We start from the raw sequence: 13,543 nt of genomic DNA on the forward strand, positions 1-13,543 counted from the left end.
CTCTTGCTGAGGCAGGTACCTGGCTCCTGTCACTACTCTTCCTGCAACAGGGGTTACGACACATTGATCGCCTACACCATGCCGCAGGTGGTCAAGCACTCCTGACCCGCCTACGCTGCCGGCCAGCATCACACATGGGACGGCTGTGTGGCCTGTATAAAGAAGTCATAGGGGACTCGCCTGCAAACGCCGTGCAGCCTCGCCCACCACACCAACCACCCATCCCTATCTCGACGGAGGTGCCAGGTGTCTCAAAGAACCGTTCCCCAACATGTGTCATACTGCAGACGGCAGCCTCTCTCCTCCAAGAGGGACTTCAGGACCACCTTCACATCTTCGTCGAAGGATCCGTGATACCGGAGTCGGGCTCATCCACAGCAGCCTGCGTTGCACCGGCCCTACAAAAGAAAAGAGCAAGCTGTGCCGTCTACCGGGACATGCAAGCTTTACCGCAGCAGAGCTAGCAGGACTCCACCTTGCTGTGGACCTACTGGCAGAGGAGCTACCAATGACTCCGGCAGCTATCTTCTCCGACTCCAAGGCGGCGCTGCTTTGCCTGCAGAGCCCTGACAAGGCTAGCCTTTGGGTTGCACTGCTCTCCTCAAGACAGGTGGCCCTTAAGATGCAGGATGCTCACTATCCCTGCATATTCTACCGGCGCACGTAGGGATCCCGGGCAATGAAGAGGCAGACACTCTCGCAAAGAGCGCCCACCACCCAAGCGCCCCCCTCAGCCCTGCTGTAACGGCCGCGGACTTCACAAGACACAGGCTGCGCCTGCACATCGTCGCCTGCCATCCTGGTAAACGGGTATCCCTGGGACGGCCTCCACGGCCTCTTCCACAGCACGGCCTCCCACGAAGGGATAGCTCGTTGCTTCTCCGACTGCGTGTTGGCTGCTACTGGACGGCAGCCCGCCGGCACAGCCTTGGGAGAGTCACCTCGCCAGCGTGTGCCTGCTGCGGTGACCCAGAGACTTTAGAGCACCTTCTGCTGGCCTGCCCTGCTCACCTGCAGCACCGGGGCCGACTTCTGCAGGAATTCTCCCGCCTGGGGCTCCCATGTTCACGACAGGAAGACATACTCTTCCCCAGTCGTATTCTGCTACCAGCCTTCCTAAGTGTCATCGAGTACCTCGACTCGTCGGGGCTCTCGGCAAGACTCTAGAAAATTTCCTCAAAGACGACTAGCCTAACGGCTATTCACCACCCCGGGCCTCCTGATCCGCCTCAACTTTGCTTTTGCTGGGCCACCTCCTATTGTCTATCACCAGTCCACTCCTCCGGTCGAAGCCACTGGGCCTTCCCGGCCGGGCTGCTGCACTGCTGCCATGGCGACTCTCTACCTTTCTGCCTCCTTTTATCTCCTTCACTCCCATATCCGTGCCCCTGCTGGCGCTTAGCCGTGTTCCCCCAAGTGTTGCAGAAGATAGTGCCAGCCTTTCCTTCTCTCCCTACAAAACCACTTCTCTCTCTCTTGGTTGCTTTAAAGGAACAGGTCAGGCGGTCAGTGCGCAAGTAACACAAAAGACAAAAAAAATTTGTTGAAGGAGTGACTTTATTAGCATAGCAGCAATGCGTAGAGTAATTTTGAAATAGCTAAGATGGCGACAAGGAAATCTGGGGTTCAATGTATGATGTAACTGGAAGGCAGCGGCATAGTCTTTCAAGGGACGTTAGCCCCTGTAGTCATACGTAGAGGTCGTTACTGCGGTATAGAGAAATGGCGATACCCTGTGTGGCTGAGGCGCTGACAAAGGTATACTGACGTCTGGGACTTTGGAATGTGATGGTGAGGGATGTTTCAAAAAACAGATAGTAAAAAACAGACAAAGAAAGGAAAGGAGAGGGGGGAACCAAAACCGGAATAACAAATAGGAGGGTGACGTGCGCGGAAGCGGGTTGGGCAGGTGTACATGGGAAAAGGGGTCGTACAGTTGATATAAGCGTAAAAACATGAAAGAGTATAATAAATTGAGTAGTAGGCAGGAACAGATTTTCGGAATGAAGTAATAGGTGAGCTTAAGAATTAAGGCTAGCTGGTGGCATAATGTGTTTTGTGCTTTGGTTGATGATATGGGAATTTTAGATCTAAGTTACCGCTTTTAAAGAGTCTAAGTTGCCACGTGCCAAATTAATTTCCGTCGGGTGTAGGCAATTACACTTGTTTATGAGATACGATTCCATATATTTCCTTTCGCGAGGTGAACGGAAATTTGTTTATATTTGTTTTAAAAACAATTTTTGTTATTATTTGTTGTTTTAGTATACAGAGGCTTGCTTTGTGGAATATATGACGATGTTCATTATTATGGCTGGCTACTGCTCTAGGTAAATTGTGTTTTGTGACCGCGCGGTGACCGTTGACTCTTGTATTAATTTGTTGTCCAGTCTCACCTCGGTATTGTTTGCTACAAGCGGCACATTCTAGACAGTACACTACGTTACTTCATGTGCAGGTGAAAGCCGAAGTTACCTTGTGTTCGTAATTCGACGCTGTACATCTTACTGTAGTAGTAGATTGTATATGTTTGTATGTAGAGCACCTGGGGCGGCCACAGGGACTGGTTCCCAACTTCGTCTTTGTCCTTAGTTTCCCATGCACAACAATATCTTTAAAATTAGTTTTGCGTCTGTATGCTACTCAGGGCGGGTCGGGAAAAAAAGTTAATATTTCTGGTTGCTGGTGAAAATTGGGTTGTATTTACTGAGGATGTTATTCACGTTTGGAAGGGCGTTTGAGAATTTAGTAGTAAGAGGCGTTGTAGTTCTTGTGATGTTTGCGCGGGGCTTGAGAACATCAACTCGATCAAGTTTGGTTGCAGCGGTGTAGGGTTTTTGAAGGTCACTGTTTGGCTGGTTCCTGTTTGATAGGGTTTCTTTAAGGTGATCGAGTCTATCTATGTAGTCCTGGTTTTCAACGCAAATGCGACGTAGTCGTGTGGTTCGGCCTTTAAATATACCTTGTTTCCAATGCCTGGGATGGTGGCTCGTATATTCTAGGTATACTTTTGTTTGTCGAAAGTTTTCCTTTCGACAAACAAGAGTACCTAGAATAAACGACAAACGCTCTGCTCGACAACAACTCTGCATTGCGCGACAAGGCGCAAGTGGAATGGACGATAGTGGCTCGATCTCGCTTGCCATATATGGAGGAAAGTGGGTAGGCACCATGAAAGGGAGGGGAGGGGGGAAGGGGTGGCTTCGATGCCACCTACGTACTTTTCAAGGTTGCACGCGGTCGCGCGCGCAATATCATAAAAGTGTTTGTAGGCGGCTCATACCTTTGTGCGCGCTTTGTTCTCATGACTCTCCCGTTGAAGTGATAGACCGCACGAAGGTCACTATAGCATTTTAACAGCGAGTGTCCGCACTAATGAAGTATGTTGTGATCATGTTTGCTCGCTTGCGTTTACGCCAGCTTGGTAAGTAATTTAGAAAGCGAGTGTTTGGAACTTTATACGGCCGGTAACAGAACTGTCCTCACATCCTATAGCTGTCTACTAGTATGGTATTGAAAGCGATGCTTCGCGCTTTGGGCGAGACTGCAACTTTTTATTCTAGATAGCACTTCAAATGTTCTGCCACCGCTTTTTATGGCGGTAAATCATGAGGACTGGAACCTATTGTGTTGAATGTGCAGTTTGCGTTATGTAAAGAACTGTTTCCCGATGGAGTACACATGATTGAATTGCGAACAAACACTGACATATACCGGAGATGTATTCCTGCATCTTCGGTGCAGGAAACGAAACGGAACCAGGCATTGTCTTTCGTATGATTCCGATAGACATAATGTCTACCGTTTTATACAACTACCTTAACACTGGAATTGTATACAATAAATAATATGTTTGGTAACACACCAACACCTGAATTAGGCAGTAACTGCCCGACGATGATGATCCGTTCCTTATGTGTTATGGAATCGTATAGCAAGCAAAAGACGACGTTCGGGTTCTTTCGATTAAAGCATCTATCTAGCAAACAGTTGATCATATTAGGACTTGCAAAATGGTGAGCCCGATTAAAAGAATTACGCTCCTCGAAGCGTTTCCCGCAGGCTTGTTCAGGCAACCACTAAAGCATTAAAGTTGCACGCGATGTCCATATGATTGCTGACAATCAGAAAACGTAGTTAGGTAAGCGATTAGAACCGAAACATGTCCGCACCTTGAGAGCTTGCTGAAGCGTTCAGTTTGAAGAAGCGTGGCGGTTCAAATAAGAGGAAAAGCAACAGATTCACACACATACACACACAAAAAGGCACGCACACGCACACACACGCACAGACGCACGCACACGCACACACATACACACACACACACACACACACACACACACACACACACACCTATATATATATATATATATATATATATATATATATATATATATATATATATATATATATATATATATATATATATATATATATATATATATTGTCACGTGGTGGTGACGTTAAAAACACCGTAACAATACTGTGAAAGGCACAACTAGATTTTATTGGGTGAACCTGTGCCCACAAAACAGGCTACACTTATAGCACAACGAAAGCGGCGAACACAGTCGGCGATCGTCGAAAATCTGATCAGCGGGTCAAGCGCGTCGGCTTTTATACAGCAGTCGTCGAATGTTCCAGACTAATCGTTCGGACCCGCGTGCCTTCCACAAAGTTCTACACGATTCGCGTCACACGATGAAATCAGATAAAACAAGGTTCGGCGACAACAGACAGCCGGGTAGAAGCAACGATAACTTTCCAGAAACTTCGGATACATGCAGGCGCGTCCCGCGCTGTGCGATTACATTTGTTAGGCGGCGAAACGTGGTCGCCCGATAAAGATAAGTACACGTGTCAATATATATATATATATATATATATATATATATATATATATATATATATATATATATATATATATATATACATATATCAATAACCTTCAATAGGAGTCGTCGATGACAACTACATTTTTCAGTGGAACGACATCGACAGATGGACGGACAGACAGATGGAAGACAGAAGGCAAATCAAATTTGTAGCATTTAACGGCTGTCGTATTGAAAACGTTATCTGGATTCAAGGCACGGATCAACACCCACTTCCTTGAAAAAGGTACCCGTGTCATGCTCGGCATTGCATGACAATACATATGCACCAAACGGGTTTTCTGAGCGCTCGGCATTGCTACGTGACTGTCCTATTGGCCTAGCTGGGGGATTACGCCAATAGGCACTTGCTCAATTTTGCCACGCACCGAAACTGCGGCATCGTGGCGAATCGTCGGCGCCGTGGCTTAGTTGGTTAAAGCGCCTGTCTAGTAAACAGGAGATCGTGAGTTCGAATCTCACCGGTGCCTTCCTGTGCCTGCCTCTTGTTTTTTATCGTGCGCATTTACTTTCTGCACAACGTTCTATTTATTACACCTGTATTCCTTTAGGCCACCAGATAAATTGGCTTTATTTTTTGCAATGAAAGTGTCACCGGCATTAACAGTGGCGTTTTTGATACTGAAACATGAACCATTGTTTTAAAAGAAAGAAAAAAGAAAGCTGCAGCTTCCTAGAGCACCGCTCCCCAAAGGCATGGTCTGTCTGGCGTTGGAAATATGCCAGTTTGATTTCCGCGCCTAATGAAGCACTCCCACGTTGTCTCCCCCAGAAGGCTGCCTTACCTTTTACAGGCTATTGGAAAGCACTACCTCTTATGAAGGCACAGACAATGAGACAGATACACAAGAAAGTACAGGCAAAAGCACCGCTACCATGCTGGCACAATTTGGCTACATCTTAAACGTCGACTCTTCATAAGATTGTTTCGATTAGGGGAAGAAGCGTTCTGGGCGCACACTTATATTTTATTTACGATATTGACTCATCTATTTAATTATTTTTGGAGACAACATCTTTTCTAGAAAAATGTAAATCAGCTTGGGTTCCATAGAGTCTGGGCATCTGGCAGCCACTTTCTGATCATGTTCGTCGAAATAGGACGATTTGATGCCTACTAGTGCAAGTAAGACAAACGGTGTAAAACTCATGCTCGGACCGAAAATTCAGACCAATTAGTGTAAAGCTATAGAAGAAACAGAAATCGACGGTGCTATAACGTGAAACTATTCCAAACTTATCTATTCGAATTCTTCAATCAGCCCTCGGCGATTGGTAAAAAACTTTTTGCTACAACCACCAGTTCGCCTGTATATCACGCGACGTCACACTAACTGCGATAGCTCCCCTTCTGATATGACGTGAACATAGGTATTATACATAAGTGATTGGAAAGAACAAAAGAAAAATCATTAATTATGACTCGAAGCCTTTTCGCCATTAGCCCTCGGCTATTGGCGAAAAGTTTTAGGGTGACAGCCACTTCACCAGCGTGTCACGCGGCGTCGTAAAAGCGTGAGAACGCGCCACGTGAAAGTGACGTGTACGCGTTAAAGATGCATAAATATGCCGAACATAACTGAAATTTTCTTTGAATCGCCGCAGGCTGCCCCGTTCCGAAAGGAATAAAAGATGGCTGCCGCCTATCGCTAATGCACAGGCTATTCGCACCTGTCGGAGAGCATGGGTTTATTTGCATAGAATAAAGGTTGTTGCCTGGCCTTGTAACATTTTCAAGCATTTTGGGCACGTTTACGACCTCGCTCTGCGAACTATTCTTTGTTGAGGATGTGTTTATGCGTAATTCTTAAGCTTTCGTTGCATGCCGCAACGATTTTCCACTAGCCACCGCAAGCTCAGTAAGGGAAAGCGGAGCAACCGCAGACGCCGGCACCACCCTCTTCATCCGGTCATCGATTGCACTGGCACTGGCTGGCTGGCAATGGAAGACTGGCTGGCTGACACTGGTACTGGAGTGCACTGGATCGGCCCAATCGAATGCCTCTTCACTTGACCGTGCTCCTCGCGTCTTGTCAGCCAATTAGATAAGACAAGCCGCTTGGCGTAGGTATTGGTATTTGTTTTTAAAACAAAACAAAAGTGAGCTCTAAAAACGAGGAGAGCGTTTGATTGGGCTGTTCAGACGACCCGGCAGGTCAAGGCCAGATGCTTGCATCGGCGGTTACGCAAATTTGACGTCAGGAGATTGGAATAAAAACATATTGGAATAGTTTTATGTTATAGATCCTAAAATGTTTGCATAAATGCACAAAATGTTCCAAACTTAACTCAAGTGCGTTCGTTCTAACAGCGCGTGCCTAAAACCGGTATCGGAAATTTACCTTCAAAAATTAGAAATATTGGCAGATTTCTGAGCTAGTAAAGCGCAAAAATTTGGGTCGATCCTAATGATGGTGCAGTCTAAGCAACAGACCGCATGGTACATTACGGCCTCCAAGAAGACCTTGTCTTTCATCGATCTCAACCACTGTTACCTTAAATTTATTTGTTCAGTTTAGACTTATTAAGCTTTTATTAATACCTTACATGCACTTAGCAAAGCATTGGTGAAGGGCTAACAACAATTACCTAAGCCTTAAAGACGTGTGAACAAAACATATAAAAAAGGATCGATCAAGAAATATCTTTATTCACCCAATGCAATGACATGGAACAACTTCCCAAAGTAGTCGATACAGAAAGTAAAAATACAATTATAGTTGATATCACAAAGATGTACGCGGGGATACATACTGGTAAAGAGTACATGGAGATGATTGCACCGTGGCGAACGCATACAAACGCGAAAATATCTATATGCACTTTCAAATTACTACAATGGAAGAGCAAAAAAGAAAGAAAGGACTAAAAAGGAAGACAATTAAGAATTTCAGTCACCAAGCTAATTTGACTCACTACCTATCGAGGTAATTGATGGACAGGTTCAGGTTACACATTTTGCCGATGACTGCTTGCAGTTTAATGAAATTAGAGGCGCTCTTTATCAAGTTTTCTGAATACTAACGTTCGCTGCATATATATGCTGCCAAGTTTGTAACATGTGAGTTTATGACAAAACAACCTTTTTTTAGAAAAGTAACTAAAAAGAGCATCATTTCAGTTTTCATATACAGCCTTACATCACAGTTATCCAACAGAGGTTACCGAGTACGAATGCCTATAAAAAAGTGGAATTATGAAAAATGTAATGGTGGAAGAGAACTTTGAGACGTGCAATGGTTTGCTAGAAATCAAACATTTTGTCCGGGCAGGAGAATGGTCATAAGGTGCCTACGATGAAAGTATAAATGAGGTAGTGCAAGGTGTCATGGTTCGCGTTTCTTTTTTTTTGAAGTCAGAGAAGCGCAGAGTCAGAGTAGTTTCGAGGAATGACTAAGTAACTCGGATGAAAAGAAATGGCCCGATAGAACGCACAAGTACCTCTACCTCAAAAGCGTCGAGAGTAAATTTAAGACTTCAAGAAAATTGGCAAACGATGCACAAGTCAATTGAAAGTGTGACTAGACAACCGGAAGACATTAGAAAAGGTTAGGGAAACGGAGGCTGTAAATTGGATGCAAAGGATGGAGACAAAAAAAATACCACTAAAATGCACGAGAACGGGAAGAAAGAACTGAGGAGGTAAAATATGTGTGATACTAAAGGGCGGTTACTTGCTATTTGAGGCCATAGATGACTGCCTGAGGAGAATAACGTACCGTAAAGACTATGTGGCATAGGATGAGGCATGCGTGTGGTGCAAACAAGTTGGAAACTACTCGGCCGATTGTAATGGAATGCCAAGGTATTCACACAGCGAGACCCGTACGGAGGGCCCACCCTGTAGTAACATCAAGATTGAAAGAAAGCTGAATGACTAACTTCTCAGTGTTCAAGATAAGTAAGATACGATTACAGTATTTGTGGTAAAGAAGCATGGGAGGGACTGATAAAAGCAGAGTCATAGCAAGTGTAATGGTAAAATATATTAACAGAAGATGTAAATACAAAATATGAGGTGTATATCTAACAGGCAAACAGGATGAGAGCCTGTTTTAACCAAGTGGGCTAGGAGACTATTTGTCATCGTCCCGTTTTAAAGGACTTTCCAAAAACATCGTCGTCGCACTTATAGGTGGTACAATAATGCACACACTAAGGTGCAACTCAAATTTCTAATATTTGCACCTCCGCGTTTCGTTAAGCGGGCCCTCCGAGGCACCAATAAAACCCGAAAATGCAGAACTAAAATTATCAGACTATACGTTCATTATCCGGCCGAAGCTCAAATACCCCTTCATAGAGAAGATAGCCCTTTGGCCAGCAGCAAATCGATGAATTTCCGTAGCTTGCATTGGTAGCGTTTGTAAGGTGACGCCCATGCTTCCAAACACAGATCTCGGTCCGTGTAAATGCCGACAATGTGGGGAGCAATATTTTTCTCCGAAGATGGATCTTGCCCAGCGGCATAGGGGGCTCTTCTGTCAAACACGTGTTGAATGCTCAATAAAGGTTGCTTTGGTCGCAAATCCTACGACAACAGTTTGAGCGATGTGGCCTTGGAGGTGGAAATACTGCTGGAAAAGAATCTGTGACTACTTAGCCGTAAATGCGTGAGAAATGCGTCAGCTCTACTCCGCACCTCTTGGAGGTCCCACATCGATGATTTAAATCGCGTTCACGAAATTGCACAGTGCTATTCTGTACTCACTCCCGACACGTCCTATCTCTTCGAGCAGCTATGTTATGCATGGAAAGCGCCTCGAGCGGCCAGCAGAGGGTCAATTTTGTGTGCATTTGCGGGTATCTTTCACGCTCAAAAAAACACTTCTATGTCGCACGTATTGCCCAAAAGAAATCTGTACAGGGAGTTTTTTTTTTTTCATGTTAGTCTACAATTTTATCATTGTCACTTTTCATCTAAGTATAACTGTTGAGAAGTTGAAGAAATAATTATGGATTATTATCTAATTAGGGGGAATTAAAAAAGTAATTTGAGTATTTCAAAGCGACACCAAACACATTACCTTGGTCCTGTCCAGCTACGTGGCATTCGCATATTTTTGTACTCTGGCTAAAGTCATCTGGGACACCCTGTACATACCATATCCCTAACTAACGGGTCCCTAGCGAAAAAAAAGTACATTTAAGAATACCGTGGAAGATACATTTATAAGACCTACGGTCTTCGATTGTTAGAGCACGGACGATCGAACACCGTAGGTCTTAAAATCGTAAATTGCACCCCGTTTTTAAACCGTTTTTCATAGAACAACTTGTCTAAAGCTAGCTTGGACAGCCTTTTATTGTCGCGTATGGTGTGAAGAAGACCAGGCCTAAGCGAAGCAGATTTGACTGGAAGGCGTTCTTTATGTGGCATCTTATTCTTCTATTGACGAGGACAGAGCGTTGGAGTCGTGCTACACAAATTCGCTGCTGAATTGCGATTGGGCAATTGAAGATACAATACGCTACATCAGTGTCTTTGCTTTGTAAGTCGGTAACGTGCTGCTATGGAAAAAAAAGCCGGCTTCTTTCATACCATACGAGTATTCCCCAGTAGTATTTAGTGACAATGTGTTAGCTACTTAGTCCAAACTACCTGGTCGACATCTGACGCTGCAGTCAGACTCTTAGAGACGTATTATCCAGCACGCGAATCTATGCTTCAGGTGTTGCTTGGGGAACACCCATGAAATTGCTGCTTTACCTATTACAAGCGTAATGTGGCAACGAAAAATGCACGATGTCTAAATGGCTCATTAATACTTCATACAACGACTAAGCATTCTAGCTCGTTGGCGTGGTAGTGACGTTTTGGTAGTGCCGTCGTAGTGACGATGGCTCAGGCGACGACATGTCCAGCACCATGTGGCCATGTGGGTTGCGCTGCACGAGTACTTATCCGATTTCAACCTGGCTAACATCTGTGGGCACCTCTGTGGTTCAGTCTTCACTGAAGTTGCTCAGTACAAGGCACTCGGGTTCCTGATGTTCCAGCAATTGCAATGTGCATTCCTGAGGTTGGCCCAATTTACACTGTGCTCCTTTCTGGAGCATGTCAGAAAGGGAACAACTGTTTATGCGAAGTTATCAACAATGTGCCGCAGGTAAGGCGCGATGCCCAATAACGCGTGTAGCTGTTTAATGTAGGTTTGTGTTTCGAAGTTCGTAACTGTTGGTATCGTTTCAGTGAGAGACCTAACTCTTTTCTCGGAGATGTAGTAACGCCGATATGAGACGGCCGTACGTTGCCATTTCTCACGGTTTAGTCGGAAGCCACCTTTGTAGAGCCTTCCAGGAACTTTGTTTAGCTTCAGAAGATCTTTTGTTTTGCCCACAACTAACGTATCATCCAAGTAAACAAGACTGGGATGATCTTTAGGCTGGGCTGCCACATTGCTTACAGCGTGCTGGAATATGCTGGAAGGTGTTCTGACCTGAAGGCGGGCGGATAGGTCGGAGACACAGAAAAATGTACAGGATCGCTTCTCGTGACATAAAATGGTTAAGAACGTTTGCTATTACGGCATTAGCAGACAAATATGCCAATGGTACAAGCGGCTTCCAGGCAGCCAACCTTGCCGACTCACACCGATTTGAGGGTCCTCTTGCGATCAGGAAACACCTGTGGGAGAACACTTGACTTTTTCGCAATGTGGATCATCAGAGAAGCTTGGAGAGGAGAAGAAAAAACACTTTCCGTGCGCCTCTCTCGTCTCAAGAAGAGGACAGTAGAACAAATTTGACATTGCTGTGCGTGCAGTTTAAAAACCAAAATGTGGCCGCGTGTGAGGAAGCGGCAGCATACACTCCGTAATACGGGACAAGGGCAAAAGTCTGGCGTTCGGTGTCTTTCTTTGCGAGTATATACAATTCATATGGAGAAGGGATGGGATAGCTTAGAAGACCGGACTGTGTATATATATATATATATATATATATATATGGAGGCAACTTTGCCATTCATCATCTTCGCGCATAACACCGCCGTTCAACCCACAACCGTTCACTCACCATTCTACCTTGTTTTTGGTCGCTCGCCCGGTTACTTTCTTGACGTTTCTTTCTTCTCTGCCACTGTCAGTCCATCTCCATCTTCCCGTGAAGAATATGTTTCCCTACTTGACCATTGTCGCCAGCGTGCCCGCTTCAACACCGAAGCCAGACAACAGGACAGCAAGGATTACTATGACGCATCTCATCATGTAGTTTTCTACCAGCCCGGCCATGAAGTGCTGCTATGGACACCAGTTCACACTCCTGGGTTGTGTGAGATGTTTCAGTCCCTCTTTATTGGCCCATACTCGGTCCTGAAAATGATTTCTCCCGTTAATTACCCTGTGACCACTGTTTTTTCTCAACTAACCGCCATTGCCGCTCAACCGAAGTGATCCACGTTTCTCGTATGAAGCCTTTCACGCGGCGTTCTCCGTACCTTTAGGCTGCGGACAGGATGGACGCTCTCGCGTGGGAAAAATTAGTGTGGGCATTTATCGTGCACTTTTCCATCATCTGTATATTATCATCATCATGTATGTGGTTTTGTTCTTCATCGTGCGACTAGTGGCATCATCATTGTTGACTGTGCCGAGGGTCACAATATATATATATATATATATATATATATATATATATATATATATATATATATATAAATAAAGATGAGCGAGTAGAAAAGGAAACGAGGGGCCCGATATTTATTAATAGTATAAATAAGCCCGCATACATATTAAGGACAACATAGGGAAAAAACCTGTACTTACTATTTCAATAAAAGAAATGACAAAGACTGGAAATGAAAGTGGATGGAAAAACAATTGGCGGCTGGTTCGATACAAACCTACAACTTCGCATTAAGTTTGCGACGCTCTCACCAAACGAGATGCCATGGTGCCATTTTCCCATCCACTCTCTGGGGTATTTATGTTTTGCTATTAGAACTAACCGTGGCTGTGTTCGCAAGCACCACCATTCGAAACCTATCCGGCGGATACGGCACATCCTTTCTACCGCAGGCGTCACGAGTAGATTATCAATTTCGGTGACGGTAACTGGTCAATAAACCTACACATGTTACCTGAAGGCATTAATGTTGCCTGATTCGAGAACATCGCAATGTAATCAACGAGAAGAAAAGGAATCGAGCAGCCCGACCTTTATTAACCAACAGATAAGAAGCTAAGAAACAAAGACACCAAGCACAACATACGGGAAATTACTTCTAGGAGCAGTTTCTGCGTTGGAGCAAGGCTGGTACCTGGCTCTGATATTGACGGCTCCACCACTGGCAGCGCTGCAATGCGACGTCGTTATGTTTTGCCACCGCAGCCGTACAAACCCGTATATAACCTCGAACATGGAGCCGGTGAAGCGCGACGTCAGAAACAAAAATTCTTATAGCTGGCTAAAAATAAAACGTGCAAACAAGTTGTGCACCGTCTGTTAGAAAGATATACGCTAGGCATCTTTTATTTTTTATTGATTCTTTATTGATCGATAATTTTGATTTTGATTGATCGATCGTTTCAAAGCTACTCAAATTCTGGGCTCCAACACACGTTGCGTTGCATTGACATTTAATACCGATCACGTCATCGCACGCCAGCCTTCGCAGCACAAAACTCCTTGCATGACCATCCTCAATG

The 13,543-nt window shown here is 44.8% G+C and overlaps 1 non-coding gene across 1 annotated transcript; it reads left to right on the forward strand.

Annotated features, from left to right (window-relative positions):
- The first annotated feature begins 5,291 nt into the window (after positions 1 to 5,291).
- TRNAT-AGU (transfer RNA threonine (anticodon AGU)) lies at positions 5,292 to 5,365 on the forward strand. Its single transcript has one exon. It is a non-coding gene; the product is annotated as a tRNA-Thr (tRNA).
- Positions 5,366 to 13,543: the final 8,178 nt, after the last annotated feature.

This window comes from Dermacentor andersoni, chromosome 6, assembly GCF_023375885.2.
Source record: "Dermacentor andersoni chromosome 6, qqDerAnde1_hic_scaffold, whole genome shotgun sequence".
NCBI lineage: Eukaryota > Metazoa > Arthropoda > Arachnida > Ixodida > Ixodidae > Dermacentor > Dermacentor andersoni.